Here is a 13,533-nt window from a genome sequence, read left to right on the forward strand (position 1 = left end):
GGGATAAGAGAAAGCCATGGCTACCCAAATTATGATGCTTTGAGAACCCCTTCGAACACACGTGCAAGAACCCAAAACTTTTCACTTCCCAATCCCCAGAAACTTCAATGGAGCTCAACTTTAGATAAGGACAAACACATGCACATCAAATGAGTTTTCATAGTTGATCATCGGAATGACAACAGGCAAAGGACATTCCAGGATCTCTCTCAATCTTCTTGGCCCAAACATAAAGACTATGCGCTGCTGGAAAAAGATCTTCCTGGACACATGAACATTAATCTGAATTCTTTGCGTTAAATGAAAAGGAGTGAACTGAGGGCCATTTTGATCATCCATTAAAGCCAACCATGAAGCTCCCAAGAAGGCACACCTGACTCAACCTCTGATTTTGCCAAAATTTCAGCAGCATAACAGCATAAATGGCTCAAAATACCAAAAAACCAACCATCATAACTTGGGAAAATTTCGACAGAGTTTCCCCAGAAGTAGAGCAGTAGGAACCCAAAATATAGACTGTCTATGTATGCATAAACTGTCAACAATAGAACCCGAGCATCAAGTAGGACTCACTAGTACATAGCCTATGGCGAGGTCACGAAAAGGGTGCTCCAGCTACCTGTATCACCGAAAGGATCTCCACATTTGAGAATCCCCCAGCTCAATAAAAACCTCACGCTATCGACCCTCACACGAAAGCTAATGCAAATCGCGTATAGTCAAGTCTCAGAAATGACTATCTTCCAGACCAAGTCTCAGAAATGGCTGGGACTGCCAAATAAAACCATATATGGCTCCACAAAGGCGTACAATGGCAGTTTCCACAAGTAACGTACAATCCAACAGACAATGCGCTCAAATAGGCGCCAAGTGATGCATTCCCACAACAACTGCAAGTGACATCACTGTACTCCAGCTACCTGTACCTGTGTGAATCACCTGTACCTGTCCCTGTCCCTGTTCCTGTAACCTGTAACCTGTAACCTGCAACCTGTAATCTGCAACCTGTAATCCCGAAGCTCGAAGCTCGAAGCAGAAGGTACTCGAAGAAGATCCTCCGTGGGGGCGCCAAAAGAATGTGAGCGGGATGAAAACACACACAGCGCCTCTATAACGACCCGACACACACTCTTGGGAAGATACACACACACACTATGGGGCACCACTCGGCTTACACAACACACCTGGCCGAGACAGGGAACACACCTCTGGAGTGAGAGGAGAGAGACTATCCACTTGCCCACTCCACACAGACACACACATACACACACACACACCCAAAAAACTCAGCTCAAAAGAGGAGAATTTCTGATGTTTAGATACAAATGAGCTTGGGCCAACACCAATGGGGCAAACAGCTCACACAATATGGGTAAAAGATACCAGATACAATCACAAACTAGAGCAGAAACTTCGCTCATAGGAGAAACTTACACAGAAAAATAGCAGAAAAAGAGTGAGGAATTTGGCAAAATGGACAGCGCCATCGCGTCCGGAACGGCCCAAAACCCCAGTCTACAATGTCAAAGTGCTCAAATCCGACCTCGGATGAGCAGTTTACGGCCAAAACAGGCTCCAAAATGAGCAAAAACACACCTGCGGCTGTTCCTCCTCTCTTCTCCACGTTTTTTCTGGTCTTCTCTCTCTTTTTTCAGTTCCCACACTTAGCTTTATTAGTTGGGCACCCTTGGCCTTTTAGATGACCTCAAACGGACCCCGAACAGGCCAAAAACTGACCTCGCAGTGCATAGTTGTCACCCTTTTTGCATCATCCGCACACCTGGCACTCAGTTTTTTCAAATAATGCATCCCGCAACCACGTGAAGTGGCCCCAAAAAAAGGTCCTCATGATGACCTTTCTGCATAATTCTCACAAGCAAACACCCACGTTGTGTCCATCCTCATCTGCGTGCAAATATTGACCTCGTTCGCCCTCCTGACGCCACTAGATGCCATCTGACGCACCTGCTGACCTCATGTCGTCGGCCCGCGGATAGCTTCCTCGAGAAGTTTTACACGCTATAAACTCCTCATTATTGTAGAAAAACACAGTGGTACTGGTAATAGTGAAAATCGATGCACTATGTACACCTTGTCCTACCTGTACACATGTGGGCCCCACATAACCACCTGGCTAAGGAAAATGGGCAATCCTTTATTTGATGCACCATGCATGTATATGTACATATGCGCAATCCCTTGCTCCAAAAAACTCCTGACACCGTCATTTTCCACAACCTGACCTGTTGACATTGGAAATCCATTCTGAAAATTCCTGCGGGTTTCCTAATATTAGGAAACATTTCTTGTATCTCTGTTTTATTTTTGGCGGCTTATTACTATTTATTAGAAAATAAAAAGAGAAAAATAGCAAAGAAATAGCAAATCACTCCAAAAATTATCCGAAAAATCATAGGATGTCCCGATATCTCGTATTTATTTAAGATAGCTAAAAACTAAATTTTGTACATATTTACACACACCTAGGGGTATATATGTGGCATTTTCCCCTTTTTTACCACTATTCAGGGCAGAAAATGCAAACTTGGTCAAGAAAATTCGCAATAAAACACAAAATAAGTCGGAAAAAAATTGAATACACTACCCTATCATCATTTTGGGTCCGCATTTGGAATGCCTCCCCCCCGCCTATGTGGAGTCCTCCCAGACGACATTGTGTCATACTAGTGGTGTTGTGCATGGGTAAAACATTGGTGCCTATGCAAGGCCGTGTAATTAGCCCTATGCATGCATACTCGGTCAGTGCATGGAAAAATTAATGATGTGCAAGATGAGGGTCTTAAGCAGATTGCTTAAGGGCATGTGCTGGCGAGGTTTCCAAGTGGTAGAATGCTTTCAAGAGACTAAGTTTCTTGGACATGGTCAGAACTGGTGGTGGTTTGACCAATGTTGATGTGTTGAGTACCTGTTGATGTTTTTTAGGTTGCCATTGCAACCTGGATGTAGCCGGTTTCGGGTTTGGAATCTTTCGTTTGGGTTGCCATTTATACGAAACGGTAGTTTTGGTGGGCTGTTTAGGAACCCAAACTTGTTTGTAGTGAATAGGACTTTTGGGTTTGATTTTCCTGGGCGGTGGGTGGGCTCGGGTGTACTGTTTGGATTGTCGAGTAGCTGTGATTGCCGTGTGGTTTCCTTTTGGCAGCGGGGGTTGAGCAACTGTTGGCTGGGGTTGCTTGGGCTGCCAGACCTGCTTGGTTTTCTGTATAGGAGTAATGAAATTAGCAGGTTTGATTGGAGTCCACCTATATTTGTTGGATGTTGTCAATGTGTTGGGCACTAGTGGTGGCTTCGCTTTCCAGACAAGTTATTGGCTAGGCTTTGGCGGTGGAGATTGTGGATTTGATTGTTTTGGCCGCCAAACTTGCTTGTATCTTGGGCGAGGTAACTATGGAATTCCGGATTTATGTTGAGGCCTTTTTTTTGTGTGAGGAAGTGCAGGTTGTGACACTGGTTCTTCAATGCTAACCTGACATGCAGCATCAGCAGTTTCTTTTGGCTATGATGGTTGTACAGTTGCAGGTGGTCGAGGAAGGAATTTCTTATTGTTTTCTCGTAGTTGCTGATGAGGGACCTCCTCCTCGCTTGCAAACAACACTTTGCTGAACTTTCCCTCAGCTTGAAAGTACATTTGGTTACCTGACCAGTGCAAATAAGCGTTGTATCTCCTTTGCCACGTTGTACCAAATATGATGGGGGAATAATCATCTTGAACATCGCACACATGAAATTGATGAGTGCACAGCAGGCCATTGATATACAAGGGTATCTCCGCCCAGCCTTTGGTTATGATAATTGCATTATTGAAGGCTTCACAACAGCAAAATTCAGGCACTAACTGAACACCTGTCAGCTGATTAAAGAAACTGTATGTGATGTAGTTGTAATGAGCTCCTGAATCCACTAAGGCATAGGTTGGAACTTTATCCAGGGTCACTTCAATCGGAATGCAAGGATCAACATCTTCATCATCCAATCAAAAGGAGTAATCTGATACATCTGAGTCCACTTTTGCTTGTTGAATCCATGTTGCTACTGCTTTCGTTTGAGTTGTCGAAGCCGTGCTTCTCCTTGAGCTTCTTCTTTGATAAATTTGGCTGTAGCTTTTCGACAACCAGCTGCATGCACCCTCTCAAGCATTTCTGGAGTTAGCGGGAGATGATATTTCTTTAACCTGCATCCACTAATCCAATTAGGCATCTCCTCTCCCTCTAATGTGGCAAGTTTGATGGCCCCGCTAGATGATATATCTGTAATCAAATAGGGTCCCATGCCTCGCTTCTTCAATTTCTTGGTTTTTTGTTTGAGTTTGTAGACAAGCACATAATCACCTTTCTGAAATTCTTTCAGTATCAGGTGCTTGTCATGGAACTCCTTCATTCTACGCTTTTGCGCGTAGATACCTATGACAGCTTTCATTCTTGTTTCATCAAGTTTCTCTAGGTCATCTAGGCGTTGTATGAGCTCATGACCTGTCCATTCGAGTGCTTGTGCCACTCTTAAAGTAGGAATTAGGAATTCCATTGGCAGTATTGCATTAAGACAATACACCATATTGTATGGTGTTGTATTTAGGACAGTCTTATAGGCCACTCTATATGCCCAAATTGCAGCGTGCAATTTCTGGTCCCAATCAGTCCTATTGTTATTCACTATTTTTGTGAGCACTGTGCATAAGACTTTGTTTGTGCTCTCCGCTAAGCCATTGGCTTGCGGGTGATATGGAGCTGACTTCTTATGTATGACAAGGAACTCGTCAAGCAAGTATTCAATCACTTCATTGACAAAGTGTGTTCCTCGATCACTGACTATTTCTATGGGTAGCCCATATCTGGTGAAAATTTCTTCATATAGAAACTGAGCGGTGGTGCGTGCATCATTTTTAGTTGTGGCTTTTGCTTCGACCCATTTCGTTAAGTAATCTGTAGCCACAATGATGTATTCAGTGTGACTCCTATAGGCCGGTGTGATCGGACCCACGAAATCAATTCCCCATTTGGCAAATGCTCTAGTTCCTAGCATAGGTCTAAGAGGCATATGGTCCTTTCGCATAGGAACTTTTGCACGTTGGCAGTCGTCACATCGCTTGACATACATCTCCGCATCTTGAAGGAGTGTCGGCCACCATATCCCTGCACACATAATCGCTTGCGCAATGCGTTCTGCTGAGAAATGGCCACCAGCCTGCCCTGCATGTGCTTCCTGTAGGATTGGCAGGTATTCTCTTTCCGATGCACATAGCCTTAACTGATTGTCTTTGTTTCATTTATACAATTGATTGCCAATCAGTTTATACATTTCTGCTTCCTTTATTATCGCTCGTTCCCTTGTCTTGCTCATTTTCTCGGGAAATGGAGTCCCCTTAAGATAATCGACTATATACTGACTCCATTTAGGTGCTATGGTCACTTGGTATAAGGTGGCATGATCCATCGGTGGTTTGGCTCTGCATCGTGCACATTCTTGAATGTACTTGTGCACATCCTTCTTCATCCGCGGCCAATACACTCCAAGTCGATTCAACTTCCTGGAAGTCTGGTGGAATCCATGATGTATTCCAATGACCTCTGTGTGAGCTTCAGTCAGATATAGTGGAATCTCATTTGGCTCAACGCATAATTTGAATATACCGTCAGCATTTTGACAATACAATCTTCCGCTAATCAGCTTGACGTTCTTGCTTTCAAAGACCACATATGGTGGCATCAGTCGTTCAAGCCCTACTGAAACTTGTCCGATAGACAGGATTTGGACGATTTTGTGACTCCATCGAGGAATCATTTCTATATTGAAAAGGTAAGCGTCAGGCAGATCATCATCAATCCCCATTGGTGGCTCTCCGCTTAAGATTCGAGACAGATGATCAGCTCATTGGTGGGTTGTACCTTTTTTAACTACTACAGTGAAGTCAAAATCTAGCAATATGATGAACCATCTGACGATTCTTCCCGTATTGCATGGTTTGTTCACCAAGTAGAGTAGTGCTTGATGATCTACAAAGAAGGTGAAATGATTGGCTAGAAGATAGTGTCTGAACTTCTTTACAGCGTATATCATTCCCAAACCTTCTCTTTCAGTGGTGGTATAATTCTTCTCAGCACTATTCAGCTGTCTACTGGCGTAAGATATTGGGAAATCCATATTACCGTCACCAGGTTGAGCTAAGATACACCCAATCGCTATAGTTGAAGCATCTATGTGAACATGGAATTCTTTCTTCATATCTGGAGCCTTGAGGATAGGAACCGTGATCAGCGCTTCCTTCAGCTTTCTAAAGGATTCCTCACATTCTTCAGTCCATTTGAATTCAGTGATAAGGGCATACAAAGGTCGTGCAATCACAACATACATGTAGATAAATCTGCGATAGTATCCACAATGGCCCATAAAAGCTTGCACGCCTTTGGCATTTGTAGGTCTGGGTAATTCCATTATGACTTTAATCTTTTCAAGATCTATGGATATCCCATTTGCTGACACTATTTGCCCTAATATCTTCCCTTGTCTAACCATGAATACGCATTTTTCAAGATTCAGGCAGATTCTATATGTTCTACACTTCTCAAAGACTTTCTTAAGGTGAACTACATGGTCATCTCTCCCAAGGGAATGAACACACAGGTCATCCATATAGATTTCCAAGAAATTTCTAAGATACTCCTTGAATGCATGACTCATCAGTCTCTGGAAGGTTGCTGGTGCATTGGTGAGCCCAAATGGAATCACTCTATACGCATATATGCCCCATTCTGTAGCAAAAGCGGTTTTGTGTTGATCTTCTGGCTTGATCCCCAGTTGATTGTAACCAGAGAATCCATCCAGAAAGCTATACGCTCTTTTGCCTGCTACTCTCTCTAACACGTGTTCGGTTATGGGAAGAGGATAGTTATCCCTGATTGTAGCAGTGTTCACTTTCTTAAGATTGACACATACTCGTAACTTGCCATTCTTTTTGGGGACAACCACAATAGGTGACACCCATTCCGTATGTTCAATCTCATAGATGAATTCTGCTTCCATAAGTTTGTCTATCTCTTCCTTTATCTTTCTAGCAAAGGTTTCGTTGTACGTATATGGACGTTGTCTACTAGGTTTTGCATCGGCTTTTAGGGGAATGGTGTGCTGACAGATAACAGGATCCACACCCTTCAAGTCCTTGTAAGACCAAGCAAAAACATCCCTATACTCCTTAAGGGCATCGATTAATGTTAACTCTTCCTCTGGAGTAAGATCTGTGGCAATGTAGGCAGGTTTAGGCTCTTCTCCAGGGTTTGCCAAATCAATTCTCTTAGCTTCTTCAGGACCATCATATGATGTCCCGACTTGTTTCTTCTCTCGAACAGGCTGTTCCAAACATATACGCCTATCCTGAATAGTATATCGCTTGTAGTGGGAAGGAACACTGATTCCATCCTGCACTGAACTTCTTCCTTCTGTGCTATTTGATAGCTCTGTGGTCCATTCTTCATTGGTGTGCAAGCTTTTCTTGGCTAAATTCTCTCGTCGTTGTTCACGTCGCGCTTTTTTAGCGGAAATATTGCTTTTAGCCTCAGGTTCTTTTTTAGGTGGCTGATTCTTCATTCTTCATTTTGTTTCTCTGAAATACATCCCCGTTACCCCATCTTCAATGCAGTCTTCAGCCTTGACTAGCATTAAGAACTATAATTTGCTTTCTAGCTCCGGCATCGGGTTGGTTTTCTTGTATCTTCTCTGGATCTTCCTTTTGTAGCGCTGCAATTTATAGTGGGGTGGTCTAGGTATCGTCAAAGGAATCCTCATTTCATCCTCAGAATCACTATGCTTCCCACTCGAGTGTTCGTCATCTGCATCTTCTATGAAGAGGCACTCTCGTTGGATCCCTTCGTTTTTTGACTCAGTGTCGTCTATCGTCTCTGGAGCTGAAGAGCAAGGAGTTAAGTCCCTGATAGAGATTTCATCTTGAATTGTCAGGCATTAGACTTGCTTCTCTATCTCATCAACTTCATTGAACATTGTAGTCTCCTCATTGCCTTTGTCTATCGTGTGAAGTGCTTTTAGCATGCGTAGGGGGACTAAGTCCAAACCTTCACTGTCACAAAACTTTGTGGGAGTGGTCTCGTTAGTGCTTACATCAAGTGTAGCTAAGATCTGCATCCATTCCAAAGGCTCGAAGGCTTCTTCTGGAAATGGCTCTGCAATATATGCATCATCCACTACACTTCTTTCCAGTTTGCACTCATTTCTATCCAAGCTTCCATTGTCTGAAGCTCCGCACATCCATAGTTGAGGTTTTTCGACCAGAAATGCTTGAATTTCGGAATTAGCTGTTGTGGTTGAGTCAAAATCCTCCACAGGTGTTCACTGCACATCACGATAAGAGTAATCTTCGAGGTTAATCCTTGTGATGTTGTCCATGTGGCGAAGATATAGGTAGTTGTAGCCCTAGTCTTGTATCATCATGAGTTGGCGCATGAAGGGTCTTCCAAGAATAACTTCATAGTTATTCCTGTCACCGAAATCAACTACTACGAACGTATGCTCATATTCTATACCACATGACGTTACGATGATTTTTTCCAATATTCCCAAGGGTCTTTCAACACAACCATCGGCTAATTGTAGCTTCATTCTGGTCTTTCGGAGTGCTGGTTTTCCCCATTTCTCCCAAAGATCTTTTGTGACTATGGCTACACCTGCTCCACTATCCAAAATTGCCATGGTTTTGACGTCATTGAACTCCAGTGGTAGCATCGTGTTGCCTTCCTCACCTTCACAGTAATCTCCAACTTTGTTTACTGGTACAGGTTTGACACTAGCTTTTGTCTTTTGATCGTCACCCAACTCTGCTTCAAGCATCTCTTGCGAATCCTTTAGACCCAATTTCTCTAAGCATGTGCTCACTTCTTTCCACATATGTGGTCGTATCTTGAGCAGCTCTGCCAACGTTAAAGTGCATCTGACTTGCGTGGACAGCAACTCATGAAGCGCGTTAGAGTCTGAGGTTGGCTTGAACGACTTTCTTTGAGACGGAAGGATCATAATGTCAGACTTGGCTTCATATTCGCCTTGATAAGCAGGGAGTTCCTTAAGATTTTCATCTATGCTCTCTGTCGATTTTTCTGACCCTATGTCTCCATACATCGACCCAGCATCTAGATCGGGCATTTGGCGTTCTACATCAACTTCCTCTAGAGGAGCTGACTTGAGTGTCATGCTTCCATCTTTGGCGTTTCTGAGTAGCTCCCACAATCTATGAGGCCAATCATCTCTGACTTCAGGTGCCATGGGTGGTTCGTTATAGATGGATTTTTCTGTGCTATTTTCCGCCACTCTATGGTCCAACTCTTCTCTTTTGCTCTCTTCTTCAGCCTGCAATTCTTCAATCTTTACTTGTGGATCAGATTTCTCTTCTAGTTCCTTGAAGCTAGCTTCTGGAACATTCACCTCCTCAGGTATATCAGATTTTAGGTCAAATGGAGGTTGTTGACTTATCCTTTCCTCAATTGGCATCGCAGGAGGCTTTTCTAATAATGCCTGAGCTGTTTGGATCAATTGTTTGCACATTTCGAACCTCTGTTTCTCCAGCTCCGCATTTGGATAAGTCAGCCATTGATTAGCCTGAGTTTGATACGTTTCTATCCTGGCATAGGCTTTTATTATAGCATCTAAGGGTTCACACACCTTCTCAACCAGGACTGATCCACCTGAACTTAGGCTACTGCTCTCCTTATATTTATTTTCCTGGTTGTTCGTGTTGTCTATCTTGTTTGGTTCTGCTTCCCCAGAATTATATGCTACTCCAGAAAGATGCTGTTGCAATTGCTCTTGAGCTTTTGCAAGCTCAGCAGATACAGTCTTGTATTTATGATGATTTCTAGCTCTCTCCTTAGAGCGGATTTTACGTCTTTCTACCCTTCTACTAGGATCTTGTTTAGCTCTCTCTTGGCCTTCATCCTTTTTCTCACTTTCTTTCCCTTACCTTGAGCTTGTGTAACTGCCTTGACAGGTACAGTCGCTTCAGTCTCCGATCCACTCGAAGAGGGTATCACTCCAATCTTACTTATGGTCGCTTTTCCTTTATTGTCGGTTTCGTTTGGACAGTCGGTATACAAGTGGGTAATTCCGCATTGATTACACTGAGGTTTGATACTTTGTTCCCCCACTGGACAACTGTTCATCAAATGATCTCCACCACACCGGTAACATGGTCCCAATGGTCTTGGTGGTTGTTGAGGAGGTTGCGGGGTGAAATTTTGCCTTGGAGGATAAGATCTTGGCTTCATTTCTCCCTGCTGATTAGCTATGAACATCAAAGTTCCTTGACCCACAGTCACTCCCTCGTTAGACATCATGGAAGTGTCTGGTTGTGGAATGTAACTGGTGGTAGGATTCGACATCCATGGATCATACATCTCCCCCCCTCCTATACTGAGTTCTACAGTTTGACCACATCCATAGTTCTCGTCCGTGTGGTAGGGCGGTGTAGGCACTAAGGCTCTTTCCTCTATTGGATGATTTGTATACACGTACCTGACTGCTGCCTAGGCTTCCCCTGGCAGTGGTGGTTGATGTCCAAGGACAGGTTTCGCTCTTTCCAGCCCTGGCTGAACATCCGGATGTCCTGTGGCATATCTAGGTGGTGGTGGTGGTGCCCTATTCATCTGATATGGAGGAATGTCTTGCCCTTGTTGTGGCTGGTACACAGGGTTTGGCTGGTACTGCCTTTCTCTCACATATCCCCTTTGGTGGTAGCATTCTTCCGTCGAATGATGTGTCCACTTTTGTTCTATTTCACACCACTTTTGCTGCCGCAGTCTAGGTTGGTCACGTGGCTGAGGTTGCATCACATGACACTGGGTTGTGGGATGACTCCCTCCACAGATGCTACATAAGCGTAATTGTGGCTGTCTCACATGTTGAGGTGCCAATGCAGCATTTTTGAAACGCTCAAGGAGTTTGTCTATAAGGGCATCGGCTTCTCCAACAGCTCGCACAAGGGTTGTTGGTCCCGTGTTCACAAAACTGGTAGTCACCCTCGAGTCGCTTGACCTGGTATCAGAATCCTTTCGGGATTCTCCATATATATTGCAATTGTCAACCAGGTATACCCCTTCTTTGATAACCTCATCTAAAGTTTGGCATCTTTGAATATGCAAATCCTTCTTGAGATTCTCATCTAGTAACCCTTCTATGAAGAGCAACGCTAGCCTTTCTTGTTGAGGGATCTCCCTGGGAGGACATCTCTCCACATATTGCTTCAATCTCAAGGTGGCTTCCTTTACTTTCTCTTTCTCTTGTTGCTTGAAAGAGTATATTTGTGAGACTGTGTCATGCTTTATCCCACGTTTGGTGAATTCTTGGACAAAGTCAGATAAGAGATCCTCTATGTCAGAGAATGAGCTCTTACTTAATGGCTGGAACCAAGTCATAGCAGTACCATCTAAGGTCAATCCAAAGCCCTCATATTGCGTATGGAAGTCATGTACTTGCTCTTCTCTCAGCACTTGTCTAAAGGCAAAAGCATGGGCATATGGATCCCCAGATCCTGTGTATTTAGACGGCACGCATTTGGCGACTTGATGCGGCCTTAGGGGTCTGAATCCTATAGTTGGTGTCCCAAGTACTTGTATAGTGTCCCCTGTATGTGCAGTAGTGGTTCTCTGTTGTGGCCTAGCTACATTTTGCATCGTTTGAGTAGCTCTACCTGAGTTTCTGTTTGTCTCATTTCGTCGATGAATTCCTCCGGAGAGTTCTTCATCGCGTGGTGGATTCCTTGTTCCCGCTTGGAACAAATATCCACTCATGTTTGGCACTTGTTGAGTGTGGAATTCTGGTTTTTGAATAGGTTCAAAGAAACTAGTCTGACCAAGATTTTGCATAGGTTGCCTCTCTACTTGGATTGGTCTTAGGATGTCGTCGTCCATTAAGTTTCTTACTGGGATTGTAGGCGGTGCACTTGCTGCAGGCTTTGCTACTTCAGGGTACACAATGGGTAACCCTAAGTATGTATACCTACTCATCTTTGCAGCAGAGGTCGGCGTGTACTCCTGACCAAACTTGTCTACGATTAAGAATTTGCTTTCATTCAAGAGGTAGACATACAAAGTCTTATCCGGAGTAGCCTCTTTCTCGTTTACATCCTCATTGACATAGTACGTAGCGGTTTCTTCAGGAAAGGCTTTGTAAATTCCCCATCGAGGATTGTCAGACATAAGCCTTCTAGTGGTGAAAGATCTGAACATGGTTCTATTGTTGTTTTCCTCTAGAGGCGGTTTCTCCTCGACCTCATCATCAGCTTTTGTCTTGGACGCATTTCGTCCCCATTTGTCCGCGACATCAGGGCTTTTGACTATCATGTAGTAAGCACCCTGCTCATCCATATAACCTCCTTTGCCATCATAAGTGGCCAGGACCCTATACTGTAATTCGACTGGATTATCTCCAATCTGAACACAGCTATGGTTCATAGAATCCTTGAAGATTCTGGCATCTTGTCCATTGTTATAGGCATACAGCAAGATTGCTGGAGGTCTCTCATGGTCTTTGGAGGATTCTCCAATAAAGTTAACTCCCTCTTTGAAGTTCACTCATGGTTGTCCCCCTGCCATGGTCTGATAGTATAGATCTTCTGATGATGTGTCAGAGATGCAATCCTCTGGGATTGGGCCTAAGGATACCTGGGTGGCCTGATTGACACTCTCTTCCGTAGAAACTTGACTCACCTGGTCCCTAAGTGGTCTATGTCCTGAGGGTACTACAGCTCCTGACCTCAAAAACATGAAACGTGCTTAACCTTGGATGCACTAACCTAGAAAGTTACCTTACTTCCAGCTGGCTGTGGTCTCAGGCTCCTGGTACACCCTGCAAGCAGTTTACACACTTTTACTATCTATTTGAAGTATTTCTCAGTATAGAAACTATATATGTACATGCATTCAATGTATAGATTAGGTGGCAAGCCAAATATCACAATTTGGGCACTGGAGACAGTAAGAGCGCTTACTGTCTAGAGGACAGTATTGCACTTTCTGTGCTCACAGGATGTATTTTGACACTCCTAGCAATAGGAACCTCTTACCTGGGCTTATACTCACCTTCTGGAGTCTTCACCTGGGTTGTGGGCTTGCTGGCTTGAGTTATGGTCACTTTTGCAGATTTTGTTGTGTATACCAAGCACTTGACAAGACCAAAACACATCAAATTTGGATTATAACTACACAAACTTGATTGTAACTGAGCCTACAACATGTGTACATGCTTTCGCTTGGTCAGTTGGCCAAATCTGGGTCTGGAGACAGTAAGAGCGCTTACTGGCTAGACTTGCAGATTGCAGCTTTTTTGGTACCCGACACTTGTTGTGGTTACTAGAGGTGATTTTAAGTGCTTTTGGACACTAATACCAACTCTGTACACCAAGATGGCTTTTCTAGGTCTGGAGACAGTAAGAGCGCTTACTGTCTGGACTTGTAGATTGCAGCTTTTTTTTGGTACCTGACACTTGCTGTGGTTACTAGAGGTGATTTTAAGTGCTTTTGG

The 13,533-nt window shown here is 43.8% G+C and overlaps 1 pseudogene; it reads right to left on the bottom strand.

Moving 5' to 3' along the window:
- Nucleotides 1–11,671: 11,671 nt before the first annotated feature.
- Nucleotides 11,672–12,239, bottom strand: LOC147440600 (uncharacterized; annotated as a pseudogene).
- Nucleotides 12,240–13,533: the final 1,294 nt, after the last annotated feature.

Source organism: Adiantum capillus-veneris, chromosome 15 (assembly GCF_014529385.1).
Source record: "Adiantum capillus-veneris isolate H3 chromosome 15, ASM1452938v2, whole genome shotgun sequence".
Taxonomy (NCBI): domain Eukaryota; kingdom Viridiplantae; phylum Streptophyta; class Polypodiopsida; order Polypodiales; family Pteridaceae; genus Adiantum; species Adiantum capillus-veneris.